Source organism: Arvicola amphibius, chromosome 11 (assembly GCF_903992535.2).
Source record: "Arvicola amphibius chromosome 11, mArvAmp1.2, whole genome shotgun sequence".
Taxonomy (NCBI): Eukaryota; Metazoa; Chordata; class Mammalia; order Rodentia; family Cricetidae; genus Arvicola; species Arvicola amphibius.
Window position 1 is genome coordinate 46,774,372 of NC_052057.2, and position 13,141 is coordinate 46,787,512.

The window sequence follows — 13,141 nt, forward strand, 5'->3', positions numbered from 1 at the left end:
AACCCACATGAAGACGGGTGGGAAGACCAATTCACAGATTGTCCTCCGATTTTCCCATGTATCATGCTACATATGTCCACATATATACATCATACATACATATGCACACACATATATACATACTTAACTCCCCACACACACACACACAGAGTGATAACAAATGAAAATTCAAAGAACTCACTAATCTGGAATGTTTTGTATGATTGTTTACTAAAACCCAGGGACAACAAAAAGAATAAATAAATGGAGGGCACAAGATAATGAAAGTCCAGATGTTCAAAAATTATGATCTTGAATATTTGCTTTTCAATGTGAATTTACTATTTAAAATTCCATATAATATCCTACCGACCTTGATAATATTAAAACTCGTATCAGAAGTTCAGAAGTTATAAAAATAAGTCAATAAGTTATGTCTTCTTCTGATATATATATATATATATAATTTCTGTATTCTAATTTCTATAATTCTGGAGGAATGTTGAGATATATTAAAACAACCTGAAACCAAATAAAAATCCCCAAATCAGGTGTACAAATATGAGTTTCTCATTTATGACAGTGATGGAACACATTGGTGAGATCAGATTCTTCAGTAACTGATGCTGAAACTGACAATTCATTAAAGAAATATTAACTAAAATTCATTCTTTCCCTGAGATTTCCCATAACAACACTTCTAGATTATAGTATACACAACATGTGATTTTAGTATTAAAGTCTAAATGTGCACAACAAACTTTTAAACCTTTAAAATAAAATATAAAACATTGCTAACAGGACCTTAAGAGAAGGGATATAACATAACACCAAATTACAAAGTACAACCAGGAGTGGGTGCTCACGGCTTTAACCCTGGTACTCAGGTGAAATAGGCAGAGGAACTCAGGCAAATTCGAGCCTAGCCTGGGCTATGTAACATAACCCTGTGTGTAGAAAATCAAGCAAACAAACAAATAGAAAAGTCACCAAGGAAATGCTGAGAAATTCAACCATGTTTAAGTTTAAAACTTTTATTAGACAAATGGTAAAACTTATATAAGTTCGAAAAGCACTCCAGATTGAGAGAAAAGATGAGTAGTAGAAACGATCCATAAATATGAAAGAAACGGATCCAGAGATAATCGAGAGTAGGCTTGGGCTCATATCAGCTTCTCAGGAAGGTAACTGTAGGGAATCGGTCCTTCCGTAGCTCAGCCTAGGTGGCTGCAGAGTTCTCACCCAAACAAGAAGCCATTTCACCCCACTGCACTGCTAAGCTTTGTGCAAGCCACAGCTGCTTCACACTGATGAAGAAATGAAGTGCATTCACTGCTCGTCGGAATGTGGCTGAAATAACCTTACTGACGCAGTATGGTGGCAGCTAGGGAACCCAGAGATGGCACAGCCTACTGTCCCACAAGTCTTCCCTTAGACACAGTCTAAAACATCTCCTCCCTGAGGGTGTGAAAGAACATACTCAAATGGGCTTTAAACACTGATCAAAATAAAGGAAACTGGATAAATGAAGCACACATCCATGAGAGCAGAGAGCCTGCTTTAGGGCCAAGCATTACACACAAGTGGCACTCACGTATAATCCCTGTACTCAAGGGGGAGACGTGCCGAGAAGTTCAAGGGCATCCTCAGCTGCAGAGGTACACTAGAGTCCATCCCAGACTACACGAGACCCTGTCTTAGAACAAAACAACCAAAATGGTATGCATAGGAGACAGAGGCAGGTGGATCTCTGTGAGTTCGAGGTCAGTCTGGTCTACAAAGTAAGCTCTAAGACAGCCTGATCTGTCTAATACAGAGACGCTGTCTTAAATATGTGTGTGTGTGTGTGTGTGTGTGTGTGTGTGTGTGTGTGTGTGTGTATAATAAAAAGGTGTGAGTTTTTTAACAAAACATCAACAGAAAGGAAGGAAGGAAGGAAGGAACGAATGAACGAATGAACGAATGAACAAACAAACAAACCCAGGAAATCAATACAGTAAAATTATTTTTTAGCAAAGGGTAGTGGTCCACACATGTAACCCCAGCACTCAGATGGCAGAGACATGAGGACTGCCCACAAGATGTTTTGTTACAAGAACAAAAGTAACTATGGAGGTCCATAGAAAGTTGATAAAGATACAGTGATACCTCCAGGTAACGGTGGCTCAAATCACTCATCAGCTGGGGGAGGGATGAGGCATGCATGGTGTGGGCTCTGGGGAGGAGCACGGCTATTTCATGATCTGAGCAATGTTCAACCATGGTCTGTCAGGCACACTGTCCCTGAGGCCTGGGCTTCCCGGCACCCTTGTTCTGTCACATTAGAACACCCCTCCCGCTTCTCTGCCTGTTGCCTCTTCCTAAGCCCTGCCTAAGGCCTTTCTGCTTTCCCCACATTCAAATGACAAAGCCTCCCTTGGCTGCCCTCCAGACAGGCTCTTTGGGAACACCTGTCCCTCGGTGTGGATGGGCCTCCACCTCTTCTGTGAACTCCGGGGTGGGGCAGCTGGATCATCCCCACAGATGTGCACAGCAAACAGTATTTACTGAATAAGAAAAATACTCATTTAAAGGTAAGACTTGAATCTACTGAGGCCGCCCTCTCCGCAGCCCCTCATCCACCTTACCCTACTGGGCTTATTCACAACCAATGTGTACACTTGCCTTGCACTCTGTCCTTTAGACTTCTGATCCTCCTGCCTCAACCTCCTGATTGCTTTGATTTCAAGAGTGAGCCATGCCAGGTTTACAAAGTTCTAGATCTAGAACCGCGGGCCTTCCCCATGCTATGCTAGCACTCAACCAACCACGCTGACTCCTTAATGGTGGGACTGAAACCTTTTGTTCCACTTCGAATACATGGCATTGCTGTTTATATTACTTCACTTAGAGTACACTGAATTACTTTTTTATATTACTTTATCTATACTATACTCTATTATTTTTTAGGTCACGTATTATTGTATTGCTGAAGCTCTCCAAGCTTTGGGTTTTTCCCTGGTAGGAAAATCCTACCTCATCAGAGGGTGGAATAGTGCACAGAGAACACAAAGAATGATGTCAGCACAGGTCCGTGTTAACAGTTAACAATGACTGTCACCAAAGGGACAGCAAGTCAATCATTGGGCACTAGCAGTCCAGTCTAAGGAAGTGAAAGAATAAAACCAACTAACAGACCTGCTTGCTCAGTGCCAGAGAGACTGAAAAATAACCCAGCACGACTGTGCTTCCATCTCCAGCAAACAAACCCAGCAATAGTCTTTTCCTCACTGAGGTAAGGTCACAGTCCCTTCATTCTTCCTGGCTGTGAGCACCCTAGGAAGGAACCTAGAATGACAATAATGAGATTCTGCCCAGCATCCCTTATGGTGGACCTCTCTATAGGATTGTAGCCCATTTTCCTCTTTGATGAGAATAGTATCACTTTCTTTAGTATTTGCATCCAAACTTTGCAATCTGTCAGCTCCTAGGCAGCTCTAGAAGTCTATCCTGGGACTGGGGAGATGGCTCAGTTGGTTTGTCTTGCAAGTGTACAATTTGAGTTTTAAAAGGTATAATAACATGAGCTTGTGATCCCCCGATGGGGAGTGTTGGTCTTGATAAGCAGAGTGCAGGGGATTTCTGGTCAACAAGTTCTAGGGCCCAGGTAGAGACCTTCACAAAAAACAGATGGATATGGTGGATAGCTCTTGAGGAACCACTCAAGGTTGACCTTTGGCCTTGGCCCCTCTCTCTCTCTCTCTCTCTCTCTCTCTCTCTCTCTCTCTCTCTCTCTCTCTCTCTCACACACACACACACACACACACACACACACCACTACCTCCACCATCAACAATAACAACAGCAAAAATCTAGTCTGTTCTACCTCATGCCTTTAGTATCTATTGAGAAGAATAAAATTAATCAAATTCCTCACTCATTGGACAGGCATATGTGTGCATTTATATGAAGGGTCAGAAGCTAGCGTGATACAATTCAGTAAGTGCCTGTAGTCCCTGCATCTGGTGGCAGGCAATGCTAAGAACCTAGGGAACCTTCAGAGTGGCTAAGGAAGGCACAGTAGGCATCACTCATAGCCATGAAAGCCAGTCCATGTGTTCCCCTTGGCACTCATTTTGCCCAACTCCTTTCGATGCCCTGCGAAGACAGAGCCTGAGACTCATGCAGAAGAAACAAAAGAAAACAGGTGTCATCTTCACAAATCACCTGCCCAGACATGTTTCAGGAGTGGGTTCTTTCCACAGCATGAAGTGTGAATCACCTCTGTGAATGTGTCAGCAAGCCAACCAGACAGGCAGGATAAACCGATTTAAGCTTCTCAGCTTCCAGACTCCACCCAGCGGGTGTAGACAGGATGCTTGCAGGAATGAGCCCATTCAGTCCTCACTCGCTGTCCTGCTCTAGACTGAGGATCCGAGCTCTCCTGAGAACAACTGTCTTCACAGACACCCTGCCCAAGTCAGGGAGACTCAGGTTGCATCCCTGAAACAAAAAAGAAATGCTACAAGGTGTGGTAATCCAGGCCCGTAATCCCAGGATTTGGGGGGCTACGGCAGAAAGAAGGCTGCGAGTCAAAGGCGGGCCTGAGGTATCATGTGAGTACCAGGACAATCTAGGCTACAAAGTGAGGCCCTATTTCCAAAAATGAGAGAGAAAGGAAGAGAGGACAGACAGACAGAAAGCAAGCCAATGCAGAAGGAGGAAGGAAGGGAGATAGGTGGGTGGACGAGCAGCAAGGCAGGCAGGCAGGCAGGCTGCCAAACCAATGAATAGGGTCAGTGTTCACCCGCCAGCTGACTGCACCATCTTGTTTTCTGGTCAGGACACTCTCAGGACAGCTCGAGACTCCTGTCAGTGTAATGGTCGGTCCCTCGTCCTCAGTGACTGAGCACACGGAGTACCGAGCACCACATTGTGGCTGGCGTGTAAACGACCAATGCCTTTCCTTTACATCACAGTGGAGAGGGGGAATTTAGGAACAACACTTCCCTCTCTCTCAGCTTATTTGCGCAATAAGGACCTTCTTTTCCAAACCTCTGGGGGAGCCATTCCTGCTGCCCAGACCTGCGTCTGACCCTCCTGTCTCTGCCCCATGCATCATCAACTTCCTGGCCAACTCCCGGCTTTCCTTTGACTCTTACAACAAGCACCTCCTACATGTGAGGTCCCCTCTGCTAACACTTCTCTCTTACTGTGACTCCATGGTCAACTTCTGAAAGTAGCCACTGCCTTGCTCAGCTGGACAGGACTAGACAGGCTTCACTCTGCATGCTTGATCCTGAGCCTTTGGATTGACTGCCCTACTCCATTGTGGCTTGACCTCCTTGGTATCCCCTTTTTGTGTGTGCATGTATGTGTTCACGTGTTCATGTGCACATACATGTCTGTGCCTGTAGAAGCCAGGGGACAACCCTTGGTGTCATTCCTTAGGAACCACTCTCTTTCATTTCCACGCATTTATTTTGAAACAAGGCCTCTCACTGGCCTTGGGTTTACCAAATAGGTTAGGCTTAATGTCCACTAATCCCCATGAATCTGAGTGCTTCTGCTTCCCCACAAGGGACTACAGAATGGGACCACCATGCCTAGCTTTTCTTTTCTTTTTTAAACAGGGGCTTGGGTATGGATCTCAGGTGATTAAACCCTATGCCAGCTGAGCTTCCTCCACATCCTTCGTCTTCTTTGTCTAATAGACTCAGGCATCTGGGTAGACCTATCAGATGCTTCCTCCTCCAGGAAGTCTCCTGTGGCCTGGCTGGCAAGATGTGTGCCTTTCTTTAATGCCTCTATGAACCCAGTGAGTCCTATGAGTATGAATGTGTGCCTTTCTGCTCGGCTGTGTCCCCTCTAGAAGACTGAGCTCCTTCAAGTGAAAGACCACGTCCCATGTCCCAAGTTTCTATTGGTTCCCATCACCATTTGTGGGGAAACGAAGAATTAATAGATGCAAACAAGACTTAGATGGGCGGTGTGAGCAGGACAGAGAACAAGAGCAGTTCTCATGTCTGTACCGAACTGAGTTTTCCTGCTAATCCTACTTGTAAAAAACAGTATTCTCAGTTCTCTTCGTCTAAAGAAGAAATGGCTCAAAATGCCTATGGCACTGTGCCACCAGCCAGCCTGAGACTCAAATCCTGACCTCTGCAGTTCACGGTCACTGATTTCCCCATTATCTACAAACTGTTATTCCCTTTATATTCTTCTCATCCAAACCTGGTATGTAGAAATCAATCTCCCTGTTCTGTACCTAAGCAAACTGCTCATGAGAATGTAATCATGAACACAACAGATAGTCAGACAGACAGACGTGTCACAGACACACACACACACACACACACACACACACACACACTAACATACGATCTCAAACCAGGAAATCACAGTCCTATCTGCTAGTGAAACTATGCAAGCTACCTTTACCTAAGAACGCCCTGAATACCCAGCAACACTGAATATCCAACAAACTCTTGACTGTCTGTCAGCCTCGCACGCCTGTTCAAAGAGCCAAATACATCATCCTCTCTTGCCACAAATCTCCACTTGCAGGTCCCGTAGTCCAATCCCAACCCAATGCAACCAGCTGCTTTCTTGGTGCCTACCCAAATCTTCTCCAGGTGGCTGCAGAAAGCCCTTGGCTTTACGGGCTGTCATCTACGGATCGCCCACCATGTTTCTCTCGACCTTCCCTCAAGGCTGACCTCCTGAGGAAGTGTCGACTTGCTCCTCCACATCCCTCTTCACTTTCACCCGCCACCAATCATCTTGCACCAAACGTCAAGGCCACCTGGACTTGTAAAATCTGCAGGTTGTTGTGTGTGTTTGTCTCATGGAGCCTTTCTCCTGGGCCAGCCTTGCTTCCCTCCTGCTTACATCCCTTCCTCAGGTGACTTTCCATGGTGTTCTAGTTTTCTACTTCCCTCTCTGCAACCACAATGGGGTCCTGATGCTGCACAGTGTTTGCACACTGAGGTTCTTCAAGACATTGCAAGAATGAGGCCTTGGCTTCGGTCCCCAGCACCAGATAAACTGGGTGTGGTGGCTAAAGCCTCGTACTTGACAGGTAGAATCATTCTTTCTCACTCAATACACTTCCCCCACTGATGTCTTCACTTTAGTGGTGACGACACAGTCCAGCTTTTTTTTGTGGGTGCCTCTATGGGCCCATATGAAATCACCACTGAGTGCATTTCTTTCCACTTGATGTGTCCCCCAGCAGAATCCTATGGGCAGATGCCATCCATGTGCTGACAGCTACTGGTGCCCCCTAGACTCTCAGTAATTGTCCCTGAGATAAGTCTTTTTCCTCAGTAATTATCCCATTGCATTCTTTTTGCTGAGAGTCAGTTCTAACATACACCTGCTTATGAACTTCCCCACCTGCAAACCCCATAATTAATCTCTACTAGCTATGCCCAAGATGGATTTCATTGTTTTATGTTTTATTTTTTAACATGATCGAATGCAGCCAGAGATGATCTTAAACCTCTGATCTTCCTCCCTCTACCTGCCAAGTATGAGGCTTGAGCCACCACACCCAGTCTATCTGGTGCTGGGGACTGAAGCCAAGGCCTCATTCCTGCAAGGCAAGCTTTCTACCATGTCCCAGCCCAGGCCTCAGAACAGACTTCTCATTCTCTAACCACAGAACATTTCTTCTTCTTTTGCTTGCTTTCTGAATAACTCTACCCAGCGGCAGAGACTGGAAATCTTGGGACCCATTCTTAGCAATTATCTTTCCCTAATTCTCAGTATCGATCAGCTAGTAAGTCCTGCCAAGAGCTAAACACCTCTTCTATGACCACAATATTTTCTTTCCCTCAGCACAGCATGGTTAAGGTCATAAGAGAAAGTGTTCTATGTCTAGGCACTGGGTAGGGACCAGTGGTATTTGGGTCTCATAGTCAATGGTCTCCTATGCAAGGTGGCCTGGATCCTGAGGACGTGCAGCTGACTGATTTTTCAGCAAGAAATTTTTGATGGCTCAAAACGGGATTTGATAGGGTAAGAAACATCACTTGCGCTTGTTTATTTTTATTATCCTTCTAAACAATGATGCTCCCTCACAAATATAGAAAACTCTCTGCTTAAGTAGAAAACCAGCTCCTTCCTCCTTCCAAGTCCCTCCAGGGGAGAATAGTTTCCAGATGAGCCTCGTCCGTGCAAAGCAATGCCCGAGTGGGGTCAGCAGAGACCAGCTCCAGGGTTGTGGTGGCAGACCCAGGGCACCTCAGTTGGCAAAGTGCTTGCCTAGCAAAACTGAGGACTTGAGTCTGATCCCCTGACCTCACACTACAAATATAAGAAGCCAGGCATTGTGATGTGAGCTTTTAGTCCCAAGACTTGGGAGGTGGAATCGTGGTGTGGGCAGTGCCAGTACAATGAGAGACATCTAAGGAATGAGCAATAACTGAAGTTGGCCTCTGGACACTACATACATGTACACACATGTGGACACACACACACGAGCCCACAGAGACACAGTAGAGACACAAACATACTCTGTTCTGTCTGTAAAGTAAGGTCAGCTAGGAGGGTAGAGTGTGGAGCATGTGCTCAAAGTAGAAGAAAGGATTGGAAGCATGACAAAGGGCATGCCAGGCTTAACAACCTGGAGACACGGTTGACAAGACTATTTATTGATTCAGCCATTAAAATGGCACTGATATAAAGTTAATAAAAGTCACAAAGTAACTAGGAATGTCATAAGAGTTTAAATGTTCTTTGTCGGGCTGGAGTGATGGTTCAGCCATTAAAGGCTAGGGTCACAGCCAGAGTTCAGTTCCCTGCATACGCAGTTGTCTCTCCAGAAACCCTGGATTCTTATATCTCTGCATTTGTTTTCCTTCCTGCCTTCATGGATACCTCTGTTTGTCTGTTTTCCTTTGTAAACAGCAATTTGTAGAACTATTCCAATGTTGAAATTATTCTTTTGGATCTGATGTTATTTTTAATCACATACAATAAATTTATAAAACATTTTTTAAAATGTCTTTGTTACCTGTGCAACTATGTAAGAGGAAAAAAAGATATTGTAAAACGGTAAGAAGAGCTGGCATGTCAGCATTCAACTATAATCTCAGTACTTGGGAAGCAGAGACAGGAAGATCCAGAGTTCAAAGTTAGCCTTGGTTCAAAGAGACCCTGTCTCCAAAAACAAAGCAATAAAAATGTAGACTAGAAAGGTCTGGAAACACACAGAAAGCAGAGAAGAGAAGATGTGCTTGCAGAGACCACTCTGACAGCATGCTAAAGATCATTAAATTATACACCTCAAGTGGTTAATTTTATGATGAGTGAGCTATATACCAATAAAAACATTTAAAAGAATAAGCAATTAAAGAAAAACAGTCAAAGCGTTCACCAGTATTTAAAGGAAAAGCAGGTGATTTTTCTCTGAGCCCAAGAAAGGAAAATCAGCAACACGAATCATTTCTACATTCCTTAGAGGAAAAAAACAATCACTACTTAAACCCTGAAGACAGGAAGGGTTGAGACATCGTCAAAGGCTGCAAGAGCGTGGTCAGTGCTGCAAGACCGTGGTCAGTGCCGCAGGACACCACCTTCAACTCCAGCAGCTGACCAGCTCTGCTCAGAGGTAACTTATTCTTCCCAACAGAGTCCTGATGGGACTCTGTTCTCCAGACAGCATCTTTTCAAGTTTGTACCACACAGCACACTATGAAAAGTTTAGGAAGAGTATCATACAAGTCTCAATGACTCGAAAAAGAAGAAACATTGCCCATGAGTGGTCACTTCCTTTGTAAAACAGAGTTCCAAACAAAGGTACCAGGGGAAGGGGAAAGCAGAGGGGTGAAACTCCCTAAGAGCACATGTGTGACTATGCTTAGGGGCTGTTAGTATAGAGGCAGCATGCAAGGTTGTTGGGAAATTATTTTAGCAAAGGCAGGGGCTTTGTGAACTATCCTAAAAGGTGGATGCCAGTTACTGAAGCAAGTGCAGAAGAGCTGGACCATGCCATCCTTTGCCAACTTTTTGAAGCCAACAGGTTACTCATAAGCAAATTGGAATAAAACAAAAACCTTCCTTTTAACTTCCTTGTTTGGAGCCAACGCTCTCAAACTCATGGAACCAAATGGAAGAGATATTTTGTTTATAAAAGTTAGATTCAAAAGGGATGGCAGCAGCTGGGATCCTGTACAGAAGAGGAGGGGTGAGGAGGATGAGAGGAAGTCCCAGGGATGAATATGATCAAAATACATTGCATACATCTATGAAAGTATAATAACGCAACATGTTATTGTGTTAACTTGTCATATATGCTATATAAAAAAAAAACTTTTAAAATCAAATGTTTCGTTCAGTGTCCTCTAACACACGGGTTCCATGCAATTAAAGCTGGTCGACAACCAGCTTTGTCTTAAAGAACCCTCTCGATTTAAGAAAATGTCAGCCACCACAGACAGAAAAGGCACTGACCATAGAGTCAAGCTGTAGATCTGATTTAGGAGGATGGAATAGGAAGATCACAAGTCCATGGCTATCCTGACCTACATAGCTGGTCTCAAAAAAAAAAAACAGAACAATGGGTGAAAAATGTATTTCACCAAACCTAGGGACCTGAGCTTGAAACTCAGGACCTGCATGGTGGAAAGACAAGACTAACTTTGACAATTTGTCCTCTGGACTCCACACATGTGGCATAACATGTATGTGCATGTGAACACATACACACGTGCACACTCAGTAAATATAACCTTTAAAATAAAAGAAAAAATGCAGCCAAAAAAAAACCCTAGTCAGAGATGGTAGCACAAAACTATAATTCTAACACTTAGAAGTAAAAACTAGAGAGTTAGAAGTTCAAGGCCAGCCTGGGCTATGTGAGACCCTGTCCCAACAGAACAACACAAATTAAAACAAAACTCAATAGCAAAATTAGATGAGTAACTTTACTCTTTGTATGCTCTACATTCATGTAGTAGGTGTTCAATAAATGTTTCCTGAATACCTTCTCGTTGTTAATATTCAGCAAGTGCTTAGTAGGTGTTTTACACACAACATTTCATTTAATCAGCCCAATAACACTAAAAGTACACTTTCATACGATTTGCATGTTTTGAATGAACAAGTCAGGCTTTGCGGAGATTACTAACAGGCATCTGTGAGTCTTCTGTTTGGTGGCAGAAAGGATGGAACCGTTCTTTTTTGTTATTGTTGGTTTTTGTTTTCTTTCGAGACAGGGTTTCTCTGTGTAACAGCCCTGACTTCCTGGAACTCACTCTGTAAACCAGGCTGGCCTCAAACTTACAGAGATCCACCTTCCTCTCCCTCCCAAGTGCTGGGATTAAAGGCATGCACCACCACTTGGCTGGAAGAGTTCTTATGCCCAGTGAGTGTGTCCTCTAGGAAATGGCCAACATAATCAGAGTGGTCAGGAAATGTACAAGGCTCCCCTGCCTAGTGTTTGCTTTGATGATTACCAGCCCAGCTCTGGAGAAGCTGGGCAGTGAGGCTCAGGGTTTCTGCTGTTCACGCACTGGGCCAGCAGCACAGGGACCTCCCAGCCACTCACAGTAAAAGCAGGATCTTGACCATACTCAGAAACCAAAATGCACATTTTAACGAGGTGTTTGGGGGCTATGTGTGCATCAGTTTGAGTTTCAGAGACGTGATTAGAACTCTCTCCAAATTACACGCTTCTTTAAAACGGGAAAGAAGATAATAGAGAAGGAAGAGCGAGCAACTGTGCCAGCTCCAGAGAGAATGCAGCCAGCTTGCCGGGCTGAACAGACCCGCCGTGGCCTGGACAGTTCCAGGGAATGTATAAGGATCCCAAAGGAGCTGACGACAGAGGCAAGAGCTGACTCCACAGGCAGTGTTCAGGTTTAAGGCCAGCCTGGACTACATGGGAGAGACCCTGTCTCAAAACGAAATCAAAAGCCCACATTGTATAAACAGAGTGCTCTATGACTCCACTGGGTTTGAAATCCGCATGCCCGTGTCTTTGGAAGCAGGCATCACTAAACGATTAAACAAAAATATACTCAGCTGGGGCTAGGGAGACAGCCCAGTGAGTAAAGTGCTCGTCGTCTTCAGTCTGAATCCCCAGCACTCATGTTGGTAGTCAGGCATGGAGGTGAATGTTTTTCATCCCAGCGCTTGGGAAGCAGGGACAGGCAGATCCCTGGGGCTTGCTGTGCAGCCAGCCTAACGGAAGCAGTGAGCCCTAGTTCCAAGTGAGAGACGGGCTCAAATGAGAATAGGAGAAACACAGATAGCTCCTAAAGAACACCGCCAAAGCTAACCTCCAGCCTGCCACCTTCCTCGCCCCAGAAATGGTTTCTTATCAGGGCTGAGTCATCAGTTTGAATACTGACACATTTATAGACACATGGACAACAGTAAGCCTAACATAAGCTTTAGGTTAAACTGGATTTAAGTGAGATATCTTTCAATAGAGCTCATGGTTCACTCTTTGCATGGCGTATCATCTTCAGACAGGAAATTCAGCTTCAAAGCAAAGGGCAGCTGCTGCGCCATAAGAGGGTGAGTCAGGCAAGAGGAGCACCTGGCGGGTCTCGGCTGGCTCAGCATTGCTCTCCTGTGAGCTGGCTCTCCCAAGTCAATGGAGTACCAAACTGAGAGCTTTGCCTACAGAGCCCCAGCAAGGAGGATGCTCAATTGCCTTTTTCTTCATTTCCCATTTTAAAGGTTGAGGACACCTATTAAGCCCACCTCGCATGCATAAAGCCCAAGGGATCCCCAGCACCATATAAAACCGGGAGTGGAGACACACACCTATCCTTCCGGCACTTGGGAGGTAGAGGCAAGAGGATCCAGGGTCATCCTCTACTACATAGCAAGTCTGAGGCCAGCCTGGCATACATGAAACCCTGTCTTAAAAGTTAAATAAAATTAAAAATGAATTGCATTTATTTTATGGTTATAAGACTGCTTCTTGGAACTAAGAGTCATACAGAAAAAAACTCCCTCTCTCTCTCTCCTTAGGTCTCACTCATAATCGGTTTCTAGCCATAATTAAAGGACATCGAGCCTATAAATTTAGGATCCTTGAGAAGATAATAAGAAGGTGAACTCCCAAAAAAAGATATAGTAATCCTCCTGGATATTGGAAGTAGACACGATCGCCAGGCAAAATTGGGAACTTGAGGGTTGGGAAAGACTGGGCCAAGGGAAGATG

At 44.6% G+C, this 13,141-nt stretch overlaps 1 protein-coding gene across 9 annotated transcripts in view; it reads right to left on the reverse strand.

Moving 5' to 3' along the window:
• Nucleotides 1-13,141, reverse strand: part of Pld1 (phospholipase D1) — a 209,617-nt gene that overhangs the window by 140,171 nt on the left and 56,305 nt on the right. Inside the window, exon 1 of one of the 9 annotated variants that reach the window (XM_038347017.1) lies at nucleotides 4,241-4,421. The exons of the other annotated variants lie outside the window; for them this stretch is intronic. The gene's annotated coding sequence lies outside the window, so the exon portion shown is untranslated. Of the gene's footprint in view, nucleotides 1-4,240; nucleotides 4,422-13,141 lie in introns of those variants that run through there. 9 annotated transcript variants of the gene reach the window in all.